We start from the raw sequence: 15,686 nt of genomic DNA on the forward strand, positions 1-15,686 counted from the left end.
CAATCTCCAACATCAGTGCAGGAACAGGTTAACATGTTGCTGATGCACAGGGTGACTACATAGAAGTGTATTACTAGTATCATGTTGGTAACAGTACGGTGTGCTGATATGATTGTGTGTATATCCCAGCATGCCTGATGCAGTAACTGTATGACTGTCCTGAATTGTTATCTACACCCATAGTAAGTACCATAGTGTAACAGCTGCACATTATTGCATACCGGTGGTAAGGATGTCAACAGATAGCCACATACATAGGTAGCACAGGGGAGAAGGTAATGGAAGTAGTGATACACAATGATGGACATGTACACTAATGGTGGCATATTGCCCACAACGACTATGCAATGTGGATGTTTGAGCATGTTGATATGTGTGCAGTACCAATTTAATTTAAATTAAATTAAATATTAAATAATATCAGTTTTACCATGGACATCTGAGCTGTGCATCCCTGGGTACATGTTTATAGTGCCTGCATATTTGCACTGTTACCTACTGGACGTGGTACCCCTTCTTTGTTGCACAATGGACTACTTCCAGCCCTGCTTACTGTAGCTTTGTTTGCATGCATGTTTGCTTGAGGTTCCCTGGAACACTGATTCCACCTGCAATGCAGATTTACAGAGCTTCTGTGGATTCCTAGTGACATCTGCATAGCGTACTATACGTATGTAAATTTTCCACTTGACAGAACGTCACTGTCTGTCCTGTTCGCATGTACGTTGCCTGTGACACATTGCATATGACTTACCTGGCATTTACCCACATGTGCAGTCATAAATGCCAGCGCTATGAAATCAGTAGCAGTACACCCACACATACTCACCTTCAGTATGTTGTTCCCCATTGGCCCTATGTGTTGGTAATCACCATGGCAATCACACTACTATGGTAGCATGTGCAAAGGTAACCTGTGAATCATCTCTATGGTCCAGTTGTGGTATATGTGAGTAATGTGACAATGTCACAGCTGCCACATGTATGCAATCAACCCTCTCCCCCGGTCAGGAACGTACAACACATGTGTGAGATGCAACCACATAGCCAATCTGGGGACTGAGCACTCTGAACCCAGTACTGCCATACCCTGTCAGGTGGCATGACATACTACAGTGACTACAATACCAGTCTGACATAGACCTGCACTGACAGCAATCCGAACACACTGGGGCATACTTGGAGCCTCAGAATAGCATCCTGCCTGAGCATCACACACCTCTGCAGCTGGCACACAGGCATACGTTAAGTCGGAACAGAGCACATGCCACACATGGCACACACATCCCGCGTGCCACACACTCACAGCCTGTAGGGTTACACAACACACCTGCTACAGATGTGTCAGGTACCTCTCTTGGCCGGTGCAGTGAGGTCCTGCTCAACAGGCTGTACATGGTGAAGGTCACAGTGATATGCCCGTGGGGCACTATGGTCCACCACATAACACATGCATACAGGTCAGTCAGAGGCATGGACACATATGACTCAGTCATTGTCCATGCCACTATGGATGACCTGAGACGTACCTCCCTGGAATACATGATAGGGAACATAGAAGGGCTCTCTCAGCATGTGGCAAGGGCTGGTGTGAGCCTGACCTTGGTTGCCATCATACCCTCACCAGGTATGCTACAACAATATGTAGGAAGGGTGTTCTATGTCTACATTCTGCTCAATCTCCAATGTCATTCATTGGGTATCCAATGGCTGTCAGCGTGTGCTTACATGCTAGGGAAGCCGCAATGATTTGCGAGGGGCAGCTTGCACATGTCACCCATGGGCCATTGTATATTGGCAAAGCCCCTTGATACACACATAGTGCCTTTTGCTGCAGGGCACAGATTACATAGCCACCTCCGCAGGTATCACACGGGATAGGACACTAACAGTAATTCTACACAACACCAGCAGTGTACACCACAAGATGCATGCACTGGACACTGTCCTCAGCACGGTTAACTGCAATATCTGTGCAGTAACAGATTCCTGATTCATGGCTCACAGGTGCAACCCATCACTGACAGGTTATACCTCATACCATGCCTGTCGTCCCCTACACATGTACCACACATGAACAGGGGGGAGGTATCTCAAGGCACCACAGATACACACACCTCCAGGTTGTTGGCATAGCACAAAGCATCAGGGCCTATCCATGTGCAGCTAACAATGTGTTGGACTGCCTTCTGGTTCATAGCCTGGCACACACAATCCTCCCATACACAGGAAACCCACCTGTCCTTCCTAACAACACTGGGAATATGACGGTCTCTAGATATGTCTTTATATGGCTGGACTGCATCCAGCCGAACATTGTGTGTGAGCATTACTGTAGCTACAACACACTAGCTGAAAGGTTCCCAGCATGTAGTCACTGAATTGCAGTGGAACAACATGTTACCACTCCCACAACATGTGAGAACATGCAGCACCTGTTCATCAACTACATGTAGACTATATGGCCCAGACCAGATGTGTATCCCCTGCTGTTAAGATGATAACATATACAACTCACACTGTATATACACATACCGCTTGCAGCCCCTGCACAGTAAGACACAGTCATAATGTTATGCAGTGCAAATACCATTTATTCACTTAAGGCACATGTCAGACATGGTAACTATTGAAGGTCACAGGTATATATGTGTATGTGTCACACACATACATCATGTGTGCATTGCCATTGATGGTTTAAGCAATGTCATGCATTGTTATGAACAACAACCCACACATGGTAATTTTGTGTGACACAAACACACGTGGCAGTTGTGGGTTTCCAAAACATACCTATCTGTGCTGTGACAGTAGTAATAGGCCCAATAGTGGAGCGCACTATTGGCATTACTGGGCAATTAGCCCTGTTTGGCTGTACTGATAGTGTGGTGACATCACCTGTCTTTACTGGGGGAATATGCAGCATCTGGTGTATTGTAGTAGTTGCCAAAAGGAACTGTTCTCTCACACTTGCAATTACACACACCCTACTACCCCCCACACACACTTGCCATTTGCAGGATTCATACCCCTTCCTAACTATGTTATGACACGTAAGAAAGACGCATTAGCGAAGCACACTATTCGGATTACTGGGAGGTTCCTCTTCTCCGGCTGTACTTATAGGGTGCTGACGTCATCAGTGTTTGGAAAGGGTAATGTGCATCATGTAGTGTGTTCTCCTGATTGCCAAAAAGCACATGTTTTTCATACAGAATTGCACACACACAAACTCCTCTCATCCAAACACACAAACTTGCTATTTGCAGGCTTCAAACCTCTTCCTAGCTATGTTATGACATTTGAAAGAGACGCATTAGCAGAGCACGCTATTCAAATTACTGGGAAGTTTCCCTTCTCTGGCTGTACTTATAGGGTGCTGACATCATCATCAGTGTTTAGAAAGGGGAATGTGCATCCTGTAGTGTGTTCTCCTAGTTGCCAAAAGGGACATTCCTTTCATACATACTTGCATATACACTAACCCCCCTCCACACACACTGGGCATTTGCAGGATTCAAACCTCTACCTAACTATATTATGACACTCGGGACAGACGCATTAGCGAAGTGTGCTATTCGCATTACTGGAAGGTTTCTCTTCTCCTGCAGTACTTATAGGGTTCTGACATCATCAGTGTTTAGAAAGGGGAATGTGCATCCTGTAGTGTGTTCTCCTAGTTGCCAAAAGGGACATTCCTTTCATACAGACTTGCACACACACTAACCCCCTTCCACACACACTGGGAATTTGCAGGATTCAAACCCCTACCTAATGATGTTATGACACTCGTAACAGATGCATTAACAGAGCACGCTATTCGCATTACTGACAGGTTTCCCTTCTCCTGCTGTACTTATAGGGTGCTGACATCATCAGTGTTTAGAAAGGGGAATGTGCATCCTGTAGTGTGTTCTCCTAGTTTGCCAGAAGGGACATTCCTTTTATACAGAATTGCACACACAATGGGCATTTGCAGGATTCAAACACCTACCTAATTATGTTATGACACTCGAGACGGACGCATTAGCAGAGCACGCTATTCGCATTATTGGGAGGTTTCCCTTCTCCTGCTGTACTTATATGGTGCTGACATCATCAGTGTTTAGAAAAGGGAATGTGCATCATGTAGTGTGTTCTCCTAGTTGCCAAAACGGACATTTGTTTCATACAGACTTGCACACACACTAACCCCCCTCCACACACACTGGGCATTTGCAGGATTCAAACCCCTACCTAACTATGTTATGACACTCGAGACGGACACATTAGCAGAGCATGCTATTCACATTACTGGGAGGTTTCCCTTCCCCTGTTGTACTTATAGGGTGCTGACATCATCAGTGTTTAGAAAGGGGAATGTGCATCATGTAGTGTGTTCTCCTAGTTGCCAAAACGGACATTTGTTTCATACAGACTTGCACACACACTAACCCCCCTCCACACACACTGGGCATTTGCAGGATTCAAACCCCTACCTAACTATGTTATGACACTCGAGATGGACACATTAGCAGAGCATGCTATTCACATTACTGGGAGGTTTCCCTTCCCCTGTTGTACTTATAGGGTGCTGACATCATCAGTGTTTAGAAAGGGGAATGTGCATCCTGTAGTGTGTTTTCCCAGTTGCCAAAAGGGACATTTCCCTCACACAGACTTGCACACACAACAACCCAACTCACCCACACACACACTGAGCATTTGCATGGTTCAAACCCCTACCTAACTATATTATGACACTTGAGGGAGACGCATTAGCAGAGCACGCTATCCGAATTACTGGGCATTGGTTCTGCACCTGCAGTATTTCTAGGGTGCTGACATCTTTATTTCTACATAGGTATGTACATCTAGTACTACCTGTCAGGAGATGCATTTGCAGACACCTACTTCAGGGTCAGATATGCACATCGCACTGGCAGGTTATGTTCTATACCATGCTTCGTGACCACAGGACCTGTAACACACAACACAACCAGTCCAGAACACCCCTCCCACATCCAGGACACACACTTTGCTTCCCTGGGAACAGTGCCAGGATATGTAGGTAATACACATACACCATTCCAGTTGTTAACGTCAGGTACAGGCATATTGTGTGTGGGAACTACTCAGGCCTCTACAACATTACCCTACAGCCACTACAATTTTTGGGTCCATGTGCTATGGCAGAACCACTCACCACAGCCACATGGGGGAATACATATTGCACCTGACCATCTGCAACATGGGTACTCACTGTTCCACACCAGAGGTAGACCTCCATTGTTGATATCTGACCATACCCACCTTTCCCTGGACATCCATATCCCATCCCCACCCCCAGGCAAGGTTGTCACTGCAAACAAACTGTATTTACCACAAGCAGACTTTACACTTGTGAAGACTGGGGTGGAAGTCTTCAAAGGACCCATGCTGGGGGACTATACTGGCCACTCTGCATAATCCTTGACAATTGCATTCTATGAGCATGTGGAAGGTTTGGATTGATCATGCTATCCCAAATATACCCATGACTGCTCCACAACAGGACACCTGTCAGGTGTACACCAGCCATATATGAGCTGTCCAACAGACAGAGTGAGCTAATACATTGCAGAGCTGTAGCCCACAGAGGGAGGACATCTCTGAACAGTACCAGCATGACATTTCAATCCCACATAATCATCATGACACAGTGTTGACAGTGAAAATTGTCCGGCCAATGCAGATAAGGCTCCCCTCAGTCTGTTATTGACGCCCACTTATTGTTAGAGGTCCTCAGCAACCCTCTTCCAGCACACACCAACAACATGGATGTGGCTTAGCACATTCAAACCCTGGGATCTCCACTGTGTCCCTGCTTGACAGTGGCACAGCACACTAGCCTCACACGATGCCTTATGTGACCTACTTTACAGTGGCACAGTACTGGGGAGGCAGACACCAATCACACTCTGGCTAAGCTGTCATTCCCTAGGGCAAACAGCCTAGTGTTGACCTCTACACCCATATGTTTAATTGTCAGATGCACATTATTTGTTGCTGATAGACTGTTTGCAGGTCTTTATTGCCATAGCATTCCCTGTTTGTATGAACTATGTGTGTATCTGTTGATAATATACCAAAATGAACCAGGAATCCAGGAATCCAGGACACCAAAGAAAAATACCAAAACAAAAGTCCATGTGTTATAGCCAAAAGTATTAAACAAAAGTCCATTTATTGTGAACAAAGGTTTAACCGCTTTCATCTCATTGTAGAGACTTCATCAGAAACAAATTTTAAGTTTTCATTTGTAGGGTTATGTTTGTTTAAAAAGTTTTTAATTGAAGGTGTGATGTCATTCATTAAGGAGTTATATAAAGTGTAATTAAAAGTAATTCATTGTTTCTGATGAAGTCTCTACAATGAGATGAAAGCACTTAAACCTTTGTTCACAATAAATGGACTTTTGTTTAATACTTTTGGCTATAACACATGGACTTTTGTTTTGGTATTTTTCTTTGGTGTCCTGGATTCCTGGATTCCTGGTTCATTTTGGTATATTATCAACAGTTTGGCTGGTTACTTTTTGTCTTTCGTTATGTGTGTATCTGTGGAAGATGTTTGCATATGGGAGGGATCCACTATATCATGTATGTCTCTGTAGTCATGTAACTGTGTGCACTGGGAAGATTGCTGTAATGTGGTTGGTTCCTGGGATAACACGTACACATACCAGATATGTGTGGCCAACTGCTAAACTGTGATTTGACCTAAGTGTGTGAGCATGCCCAGTTCAGCCTTCCCATGGCATGTTGTCTGATATATGTCTCATTTATCAAAGTGTGCGAGCATGCCCAGTGTGTGCTTTTCATATGTTGAACTCTGCAGCCCACCACATTTGTGGATGTGTGTGAACTTCAACAATATCTCCCGTTTATGGTTGTGTGTTGTGTGTCATGTTGTGTAGTTACTGTCCAACTGCTTTGTGTGTGAACACAACAGGGATTATACTGTGCCTGCAGGGTTTGCATGGGATACTTTGCATACAGTTGTCAACATCCTTTCATACTGACCTAACACTGTAGTACGGTATAGTGTACTGGTTCAGTACTTTCACTGTGGTGGACAGTATACTGGGCTTTAGTCCTATCACTGCTTTACATTTCCATAGTGAGCACAACAGCCTGGTTAGGGGCCAGTTGTGCACATCTGACCATGTTGCATTATGTTCAGATATGAACTACTGATACTAGGCTTGTCCAACATTGGTAGTGTATACCACAACATAGGTGTACATTGGAAAACAGTAGCGATGTGCCCTAGGCCATATCTAATGCTAGTCAGAGAGTGTGTTTGTCCTTCGACACACATTGTAAGTGGAGTTTGCCATAACATATGTCATGGTTAGTATACTGTGCCTCCGTCTACCTGTGACATAACAGTGATACCCAGGGTAAACCTACCATCTCCCATCCACTCATCGCGATTCCTCTTGAGGTGAATCAATGAGTGACTCTATGGATAACCTGTACTGGGAGTTTACTCATGAGTGGGGGTGGCTTCTGTGTTATGGATCATGCAGTACAGCTTGTCCTATGTATGTTAGTGCTGGGGTTCAGGTCTCTCATGTGCATAGCTCACTGCCATTCAGATTGTACAAGGTGCAGCATGTTCATTGATTAAAGCTTTGACATGGCTTTATACATCAGGCACAGCTTGCCTCTGGGTGGGCAGTATGGCAGTGTGTGGAGTTGCAGTTTGTTTAATCAGGCAACACATGGCATCTGTTCAAGCTCTTTGCTACTCCTGGTGAGGTACTGTTGGGGACTTTACAGTTGATGGAGGTGTCTGCTGACATACATCCCACAGGGGCTATTGTAGTCAATTGTAACGCTGATGAAGGATGACTGCAGAGCCACAATGACCTCCCCTTATCTAGATCTTACAACCTTCATGATTAGGTGGGTATATGGTATGTTTCTGTGAACACTACAGCCACATGTTTGTCCAATGCAGGATATCTATCACCTTGTGTCCCCAGGTCTTTCATTACATGTTAGGTATGTAATGGGTTAACACCTATGTGGTAATTGGTGGGCACTTACTGTATATCCATGGGGGTTGACTATACACTTTTCTGCAATTAGCTTGCTGACATGGCTATGGCACCAGTTGTCTGTTTCTATGTGGCCCTTTTGTGGGATGCTTGTGTAAGCTGGGGGGTCTGATATGGTGGGCAGTTTGTAGTCCTCTGCATACATGTTCAGACACAGTCCTTCCATGTTGGCCTGTACCTATGGGACATATATACCAAACGAGGGAGGTCCCAGGACCAAGCCTTGTGGGATGCCACTTATATCTGGTTTGTAGTCTGACATGGCTGCAGCATGTCTGACCATGTCAGTTCTGTCCTTGGTCTGGTTTGCAACCCCTCTACTGACATAGGGGTGTATATTTAAGCTGGTGAGCATATCTATACTGAACACGTAGGGTACTGTATGGAAGCATTTGCAAGGTCCAGCTATGCTGTGTGGACCACATTGCCCTCATCAATGACCTTAATGACTGTTTCAAATGGGTCAAACATGTTTAGGGGCAGGATCTGCACTTAAGAAAGCCACACTGAGTAGGGTCCAGTGTCAGTAGGTCCCCGATATCTTTATGTCTGCGGTACATGCTGATCCTTTCCATAGCTGTGCAGACCAAGCTTGTCAGGATTCTGGGGTGGTAGTTTGCAGTATCCATTCAGGCAACACCTTTGTTGAGAAGGACCACTGTTGTTGTACACTGCTCTGTGGGTACATATCCTGTGGTAAGGCTGACATTGAGCAGTAGTGTGATTTGGCATTCCATTCTTCTTGCAGTCCATGTTGGACTCAGCCCAGGACACCATCTCATACCATTGCTGCTGTGTGTTTTGCTTTGTAGATGCTGGCTGTTACCTCAGCATCTGCAATGTCAGGGGGCCAGCAGTCTGCTGGGATAGATATTTTGCATTCTGTGGGGGGTTGCACTGCACCTGTCAGGTTGTATGTTGGCAATATGTGTGTGTTTGGTATGTTGTTTGTAATATTTGTGTGATTCAGAGCATATCTGTGAATTCCCAACACGGTTCCTACCATCAGTTGAGTAAGCCTTGGGATTATCCTTAGTGTCCTGTACAATTTGTATCTTCATAGGTTCATAGGTTCATACTAGGCTATCCACCCTAGGGCATTTGTAAGCCTAGCCAGAGTGTGTGTGTCTTTCACCGCCTTTTGCTATGTGAATATTATGGCCATTTATGATTTATTTTACTGTGCCTCTGTCTGGACGTGACACAGTGAAGACCCACAGTGTACATCTACGATCATCCATCCACTTGGCAATATTCCTGTTGAAGAGTGTCAGTGAGGGGCTCTGCCTAACATGGAGTGGGATCCTGTTCCAGGGTGTGGGGAGCCTCTGGGTTATGTATCTGTCCCTCCAGCACATCCTATTTCATTATGTGTTGAGGTTGACATCTGTCACTCTCACAGCTCCAATGGCTTTGATTTTTCTGGGGTGGAGCATGTCCATTACTCCTGTGTTGGACATGGCCTTGTACAACAGACATACAATGCCTCTGTGTAGGCAGTATGTGACTGCATTCAGCTGGGGTGTCTACAGCCAGGCAGCATATGACATATATTTGAGACCCTTTATCCTCTTGGTGAGGTACCTTTGAGGTCTTTCTAACCGCTGCAGGTGTCAGGTAAGGTACATCCCAAATGAGGCATTGTACTAGATTATGGGTCTGATAAGAGAACAGTACAGGGGCAGAATGACCTCTGTTGATGTAGATGTGAATCCTTTCATGATACGGTGTCCAATATAGACAGTCTTCCTAGCCACATTGGCAATGTGAGTGTCACATAACAGGTTACTGTCCACTTGTGTCCCTAGGTCCCTGATTACTCCTTCCATACATAATGGTTTACCACCTATGTGGTAATTTGTGAGTACCTTGTTTGATATTTGGTGGGATATTCATACTGTCCAGTGTCTTTAGGACGTCTGGGTGGGGTTCCTGTGTGTGAGAGTGTGTTCTGTAGCATGCTACAGACTGTATAGCAGTTTTGACTATGGTTAGGTGCACATGGGTGCTCTCCGATGCTTCGTGCATTGTCAGTTACCTGGACGTATGGGTGTCTGTGCTGCATATGGATACTCCCCCTCATTTTATGTTTTGGTCCAGGTTTTGGGGCCATAACGCATTATATGAGGTATAACCTGGTAGTGCTGGTGTGCTGTCAGTAGGCTTGCAGCAGGTTTCTGTCACTGCACAGACATCGATGTTCTCCATACTGGGGAGGGCCTCAGGAGCATGCATATTGCGGTTTACATGTCTGGCATTGGTCAGCATTACCCTTATGTTTCTTACCACTTATGTTTTCTAGGGTGGTGGGTTAGTCTTTTCAGCCTTGCCTACATATGGCTCTATGGAGGTGGCAAAAGCCTTATCCAATATCCAGACGCCCAGGCGTAACAGGTGCAAGCAATCCCTGGAACAGCAGCATGGCTTGTCATGCATGACATCCCAAGCAGACAGACATTAGATCCTCTTGGACTGACAGCTGTAATTGTGCCACCTGTTAAAGCTGATCATTCTGTGTTTGTATTGTGGCATCATTCTTGGTGAGGGTAGGATGCTGCAAACGGCCAGTGTCATACTGGCCTGGAGTACATACTCAGAGAGCTCATCCATGTCTCTTTTCATGTAGTCCAGGGAGGTACATCTCAGGTCATTCACACCAGCATGGACAATGACTGCATCATATTTCTACTTGCTTTGGGATGACCTGCGTACTTGTGTTATGTGGCGTATTGTAGCAGCCTACAGGCAGCTTACTGTACCCTTTCCCTTGTTCAGTCTGGTGAGTGGAACAGCAGTGTGTCTGCCTATAGAGTCACCTATTACAACTGTATCAGGTATGTTGTTTCTCCTTCTGGCCTGTGACTGTTTGGCACACCAGCTTTGTGTACTATGTGTTGCATGTGCTATGTTTGGAGGTTGTAGTTGCTTGGGGGTCTGCTTTGGAGGCCTCTGTTGGTGTGGTATGTTTGTAATTAGGGCCTCCGGTTATGTTTTTCTGTGTTTCTGTGTTTGGTTTGCTGTTGTGATAGGTCTATGTGGGACCGGGTTTGTGGTGTGTGTGGTTACCTTCTCCTCCTGACTAGTTTTGACAGTACTGAGTTGAGGGAGCTCAGCCTCCGGTTTGGATAAATGGTTGCATCTCTCACATATATTTGTATTTATTGGGGGGAGTTGAGGGTTGTCTGTGTACTTGGGGCAGGTGTAACATTGCCTCAGGATTCACAGATTCTACTTGTTGTAGCTGGCCTTAGTGGATTGTATGTGTGGACATATTTTATTGTCATACTACTGATCAGTGATTACTTCCTTTTTTATGTTTGCTCTATCATGTAGTAGCTTCCTCATTCTCTTGCATGGTTTGGTAATGGCTGGAGTCCAGCATGCCACATGCCTGCGTGTATGGCATTGTGTCTTGTTGTTATTTGTGTTTGCATAATCCAAGCATTCCTGGCTGTGTTCATGGAATGCCTGTATAACAGGTTCTGTGGTGTGTCCCATATTTTGCACCTGCACAGGGCCTTTAATGGATTCCACATCAGTTTGAAGGGGTGCAACTTATGCTTTACACATGTTTTCACTGTGGTTTTCTGGCCAGGGACTGTGGGCAGGATGTGTATATCCGGTGTGATTACTCTATGGTCTGGTCTTACCAGTGAGGGATACACTTCTCATCTTGCCATCCATTACCCATGTTGCTGATTATCACATACAGTATGCTTACCCCTCTTGTGGGAGTGGTACGTTGTTCCTGGGCATTTTGGTTTATGGATTCTAGGAACTTTTCTCCCACAGTGTTGGTGCTAGTATAATGCTCCCAGTGTATGTCTGGGTATTTTCAGTCAACCAATATAATGTGGTTTGGGGGGCTTGATATATTCATGTATTCCAACATAGGCCAGGTGCAGTTCCTGGTGTTAGGACGGTAGTCTGCAGCAGGCTATGCACTGGGAAGCAGTTTTAGACACTGTTACTTGACCATGGCTAGTCCATGCTGCTTCTTGTTGTGGTACCAACATGGGGTGTGGTTATCCTTGACAATTATTGCTAGTCACCCTCCTTTTGTAGCTTGTTCCATGTTTTGAGGCTGTACAGCACAGTATGAGGTGTAACCTGGTAGTGTTAGAGTGCTGTTGTGAGCCTTGACCCAGTTTTCTGTTACAGGACAGATATCAACATTCTCCATACTGGGTGCGTTTACACTGCACATCTTGCTGTTTAGACTTCTGGCATTGGGTAGCATTACATCTAGGTTCTTATCCCTTGTGGTACCTATGGAGGTGGGTTTGTGTTTTGAGCCTTACCTATTCAGGGCACGCTGTGGGTAATGACAGCCTTTGCCAGTATCCATGAGGCCTGGACTGGTAGGTGCACGCCACCCCTAGCAGGTGGAGCATCATGTCATGCTCAGCATGTCATCCCAGGCTGGCACACATTGGCTCCCCTTTGACTAACTGCATTACTTCAGCCAATTATTGCAATTGATCATCCCATCGTCATATTGTGGCATCATGCTTGGTGAGGGTAGGATGTTAGTCAGGATCCTCAAGTGTGCATATAGTACATGGTGTTACATTACTTAACACATGGCATTCAGGCCTCAGGTGGTGCTTCAGGGCTGCCTCTGTCGGATGCACATATTACACTCCCTGTACATGTTTGAGAACAGGTTATGTCATTTTAGGCATCCATGTTATTATATGAGTGAGTCAGAGAGGGGTATCATTCCCAGGGTTCCTACTGAGCCAGTGTATGTGCTATGCATTGCCTCTTTGCCAAGGCCAGGGCATACTGGGCACGCCTCCTTCCGCCTACTGGGGCAGGCTCAGGTTGTTCCTCCTCTGAGTCACGCTCTGCCTGTGATTGACTTGGCAATGGTGGGGGGCTGTTTGGGCCAGCCCTATGCTGGTCCTGCTGCAGCTGTTTTCGCAAGATCATATTATGCAGCATAGCACATACCATGACAATTTGGGTACATGTAGTTGGTGAGTACTGCAAGGCTCCACCAGATGTGTCCAGACACCGGAACTGTGACTTGAGCAGCCCAAACACACACTCTATTACATTACGTGTTTGTGTGTGTGCCTCATTATGGCGTTCCTGTTCAGGTGTGTGTGCGTTTCTGATGGGTGTCATCAGCCACAGCTCCAGTGCATAACCTGCATCCTCCACTAGGTGTCCGTGTGGGATGTCCCCATTGGCAAATGTCTGGTACAGCTGCGTCAAATGCCAGATATAGGAATCATGGTAGCTCCCAGGGCAGCCAGCACACACATTCATTATTATGCCCTGGGCATCACACACGACCTGGCAGTTGATGGAGGGGAAGCCTTGTGGTTAATGTAGGCCCTACCCCGCTCACCAGCTGGTGCTTTGATGCGTATGTGCGTGCAGTCTATTTCACCCACTACCTCAGGGTATTCTGCTATTTGCTGGAAGAGACGCATATTGCTGGTCAATACCTCACGAGCATTGGGGAAATATACATGATCACCGACATGTGCTGACATGGCATCCAGGAACTGGTGCAGTACCCTGGAGGCTGATGTCTGTGATATCCCCATCATATCACCAGTTGGTCTCTGGAAGGTACCTGTTGCTAGTATTCTTAGGCCAACACATACCTTGGTTTCCACTGGGATGGGTTCCCCTCTGTTGGTTCTGTGTGTGAGGCGTGGCCTGCACAGCTCGACAATTTGCTGCAGGAGGTCTCTGTCCACTCTATAGCGCTCTACTATCTCCAGCTCATGTAACCCATGGTAGGTGACCCTGGGCCTGTACGCTCTTCTCCGTCTCCTCACTGTGGGTTGTCTGGCACCATCTGCATTGTCACCACCCTCAGCAAGTCGCCTATGTCTCCTTATGACAGCTATGGCAGCCCCTAGCATTTCTGCTCTGAGTTCAGCTTTTTCAGTTTTCACTTCTAATAGCTTACTCCTGTCTTGCAGTGTCTCTTGAGAGATACAGCCTGCACTGCTGTTTGCAGAGTTTTAAGTGCTTGGCTGAGATACTCTTCTGCCTGTGTAATTGCCTGCTTCTAATTGTTTTCACCTGCTAGCTCCAGCAGTATTCCCTGCTAGCTTCCTACTAATTCTGTTGCTTCCTTTTTCCTTTCTGTTTTCTCAGGGGGGAGCAACGTGCATCCCAGCAAAAACACGCTCACAGTGGCTTACACGTGCGCACACATGCTTACACGGTTCGGAATCTGCTTATTCAGGTTGAAACGCGTGCACACCAGCGCAAACAGTCTTACAAGTCTGCCAACAGGCTCCCACATGCTCAGTCTGCCCTACATGCGCGCACACCAGCGCAAACAGTCTTACAAGTCTGCCAACACGCTCCCACATGCTCAGTCTGCCTTACACGCGCGCACACTGTCCTGCCTGCGCCTCATGGTGCGCACACGTGTGCATGCACGCCCAACAAGAAACTTTGGTGTAAGTAACAGTGTACACCTTCCATTTCTTGACTTTCCCATGCTTATCTTGTGGCACTCCTCTTTCCATGATGTGTGTCTGACATCTGTCATGTAACACTGACCTCCAATGAACTGCATTTCTTTCTACCATTCCCCCCTGTGATGTCACCTATCTCCTACTCTATTCCTCCCCCTTATGTATCTCTTACACTACTCAGAATGTGCTCATTTGCTATGTGACAGTGGAATTCAGTATCCTAACACTCATTTACATCAGATTGCCTACTAATGCTTAGTTACATGTCTTAGACTCAGCTTCCCCCCTTAGCAACCACTAAACGGTGGCCATGTTGCTTTTGGTCTGCTGGTCCCTGCATTGTAAATCCATGTATTGCATAAAACCCACATTTGTGGGTTTATAACCTTCATTTTTATGTTTTATATAGCGCAGCCCATTTGCATCGAGGATACCTTGCCAATGGCCACATATTTGGCCATTGGCATGCTGCCTGACACATATGCACCCTTTATTTGGAGCTGACATGGCTCCATTGTGATTTTTGCAGAAACATACTCAGTTGTCAACTGAGTACATTTCTGCAGCTAAAACGGCTCTTACACAGGCTGCTTTCTGTTTCGTGGATCGCTACTCTACCTCATTTGCATGCCTTTCGGCTGCAAGTGAGGTATTTAGCATATCCACGCCCAGTCCGTGTAAGAGACGTTTTAGCTGGTCTCTTACACGGAGTTTCAGGCTGTTCCTGGATCGCGAGGCTTGCATGGAGTCTTACACGTCTCTTACACTCAGTGCAAGCCTTCGTGAATCCTGCTCATAGTTCTGTATAAATCATACCAATATTCACAAATAACATAGAATTATTTACAAAATTCCAGATAGCTGGGCTGGCAGTATCACACATACCACAGCAGTTCAAATAAGGAACATAATTTGATGTGCACATACATCTCAACTGTCCTGATTCCTGAAATTCAGAGCCAGATTTATATTTTTGATATGTTCCTCAAAAAATATGTTTTTCTGGCAAATCTTTGAGGACGAAGTCACTAAATAATGAGAGATATTTGGGTTTCAGACTTAATGCTCCTCAGAAAATACATGCTAATGCAGAACTTGTTATTCTATCAACCTTCTAAGTTTATAAGAGCAATGTTTAAAATCTGTTT

The sequence above is a fragment of the Protopterus annectens genome, chromosome 2.part0 (genome assembly GCF_019279795.1).
Source record: "Protopterus annectens isolate FY-2018-M chromosome 2.part0, PAN1.0, whole genome shotgun sequence".
Taxonomy (NCBI): domain Eukaryota; kingdom Metazoa; phylum Chordata; order Ceratodontiformes; family Protopteridae; genus Protopterus; species Protopterus annectens.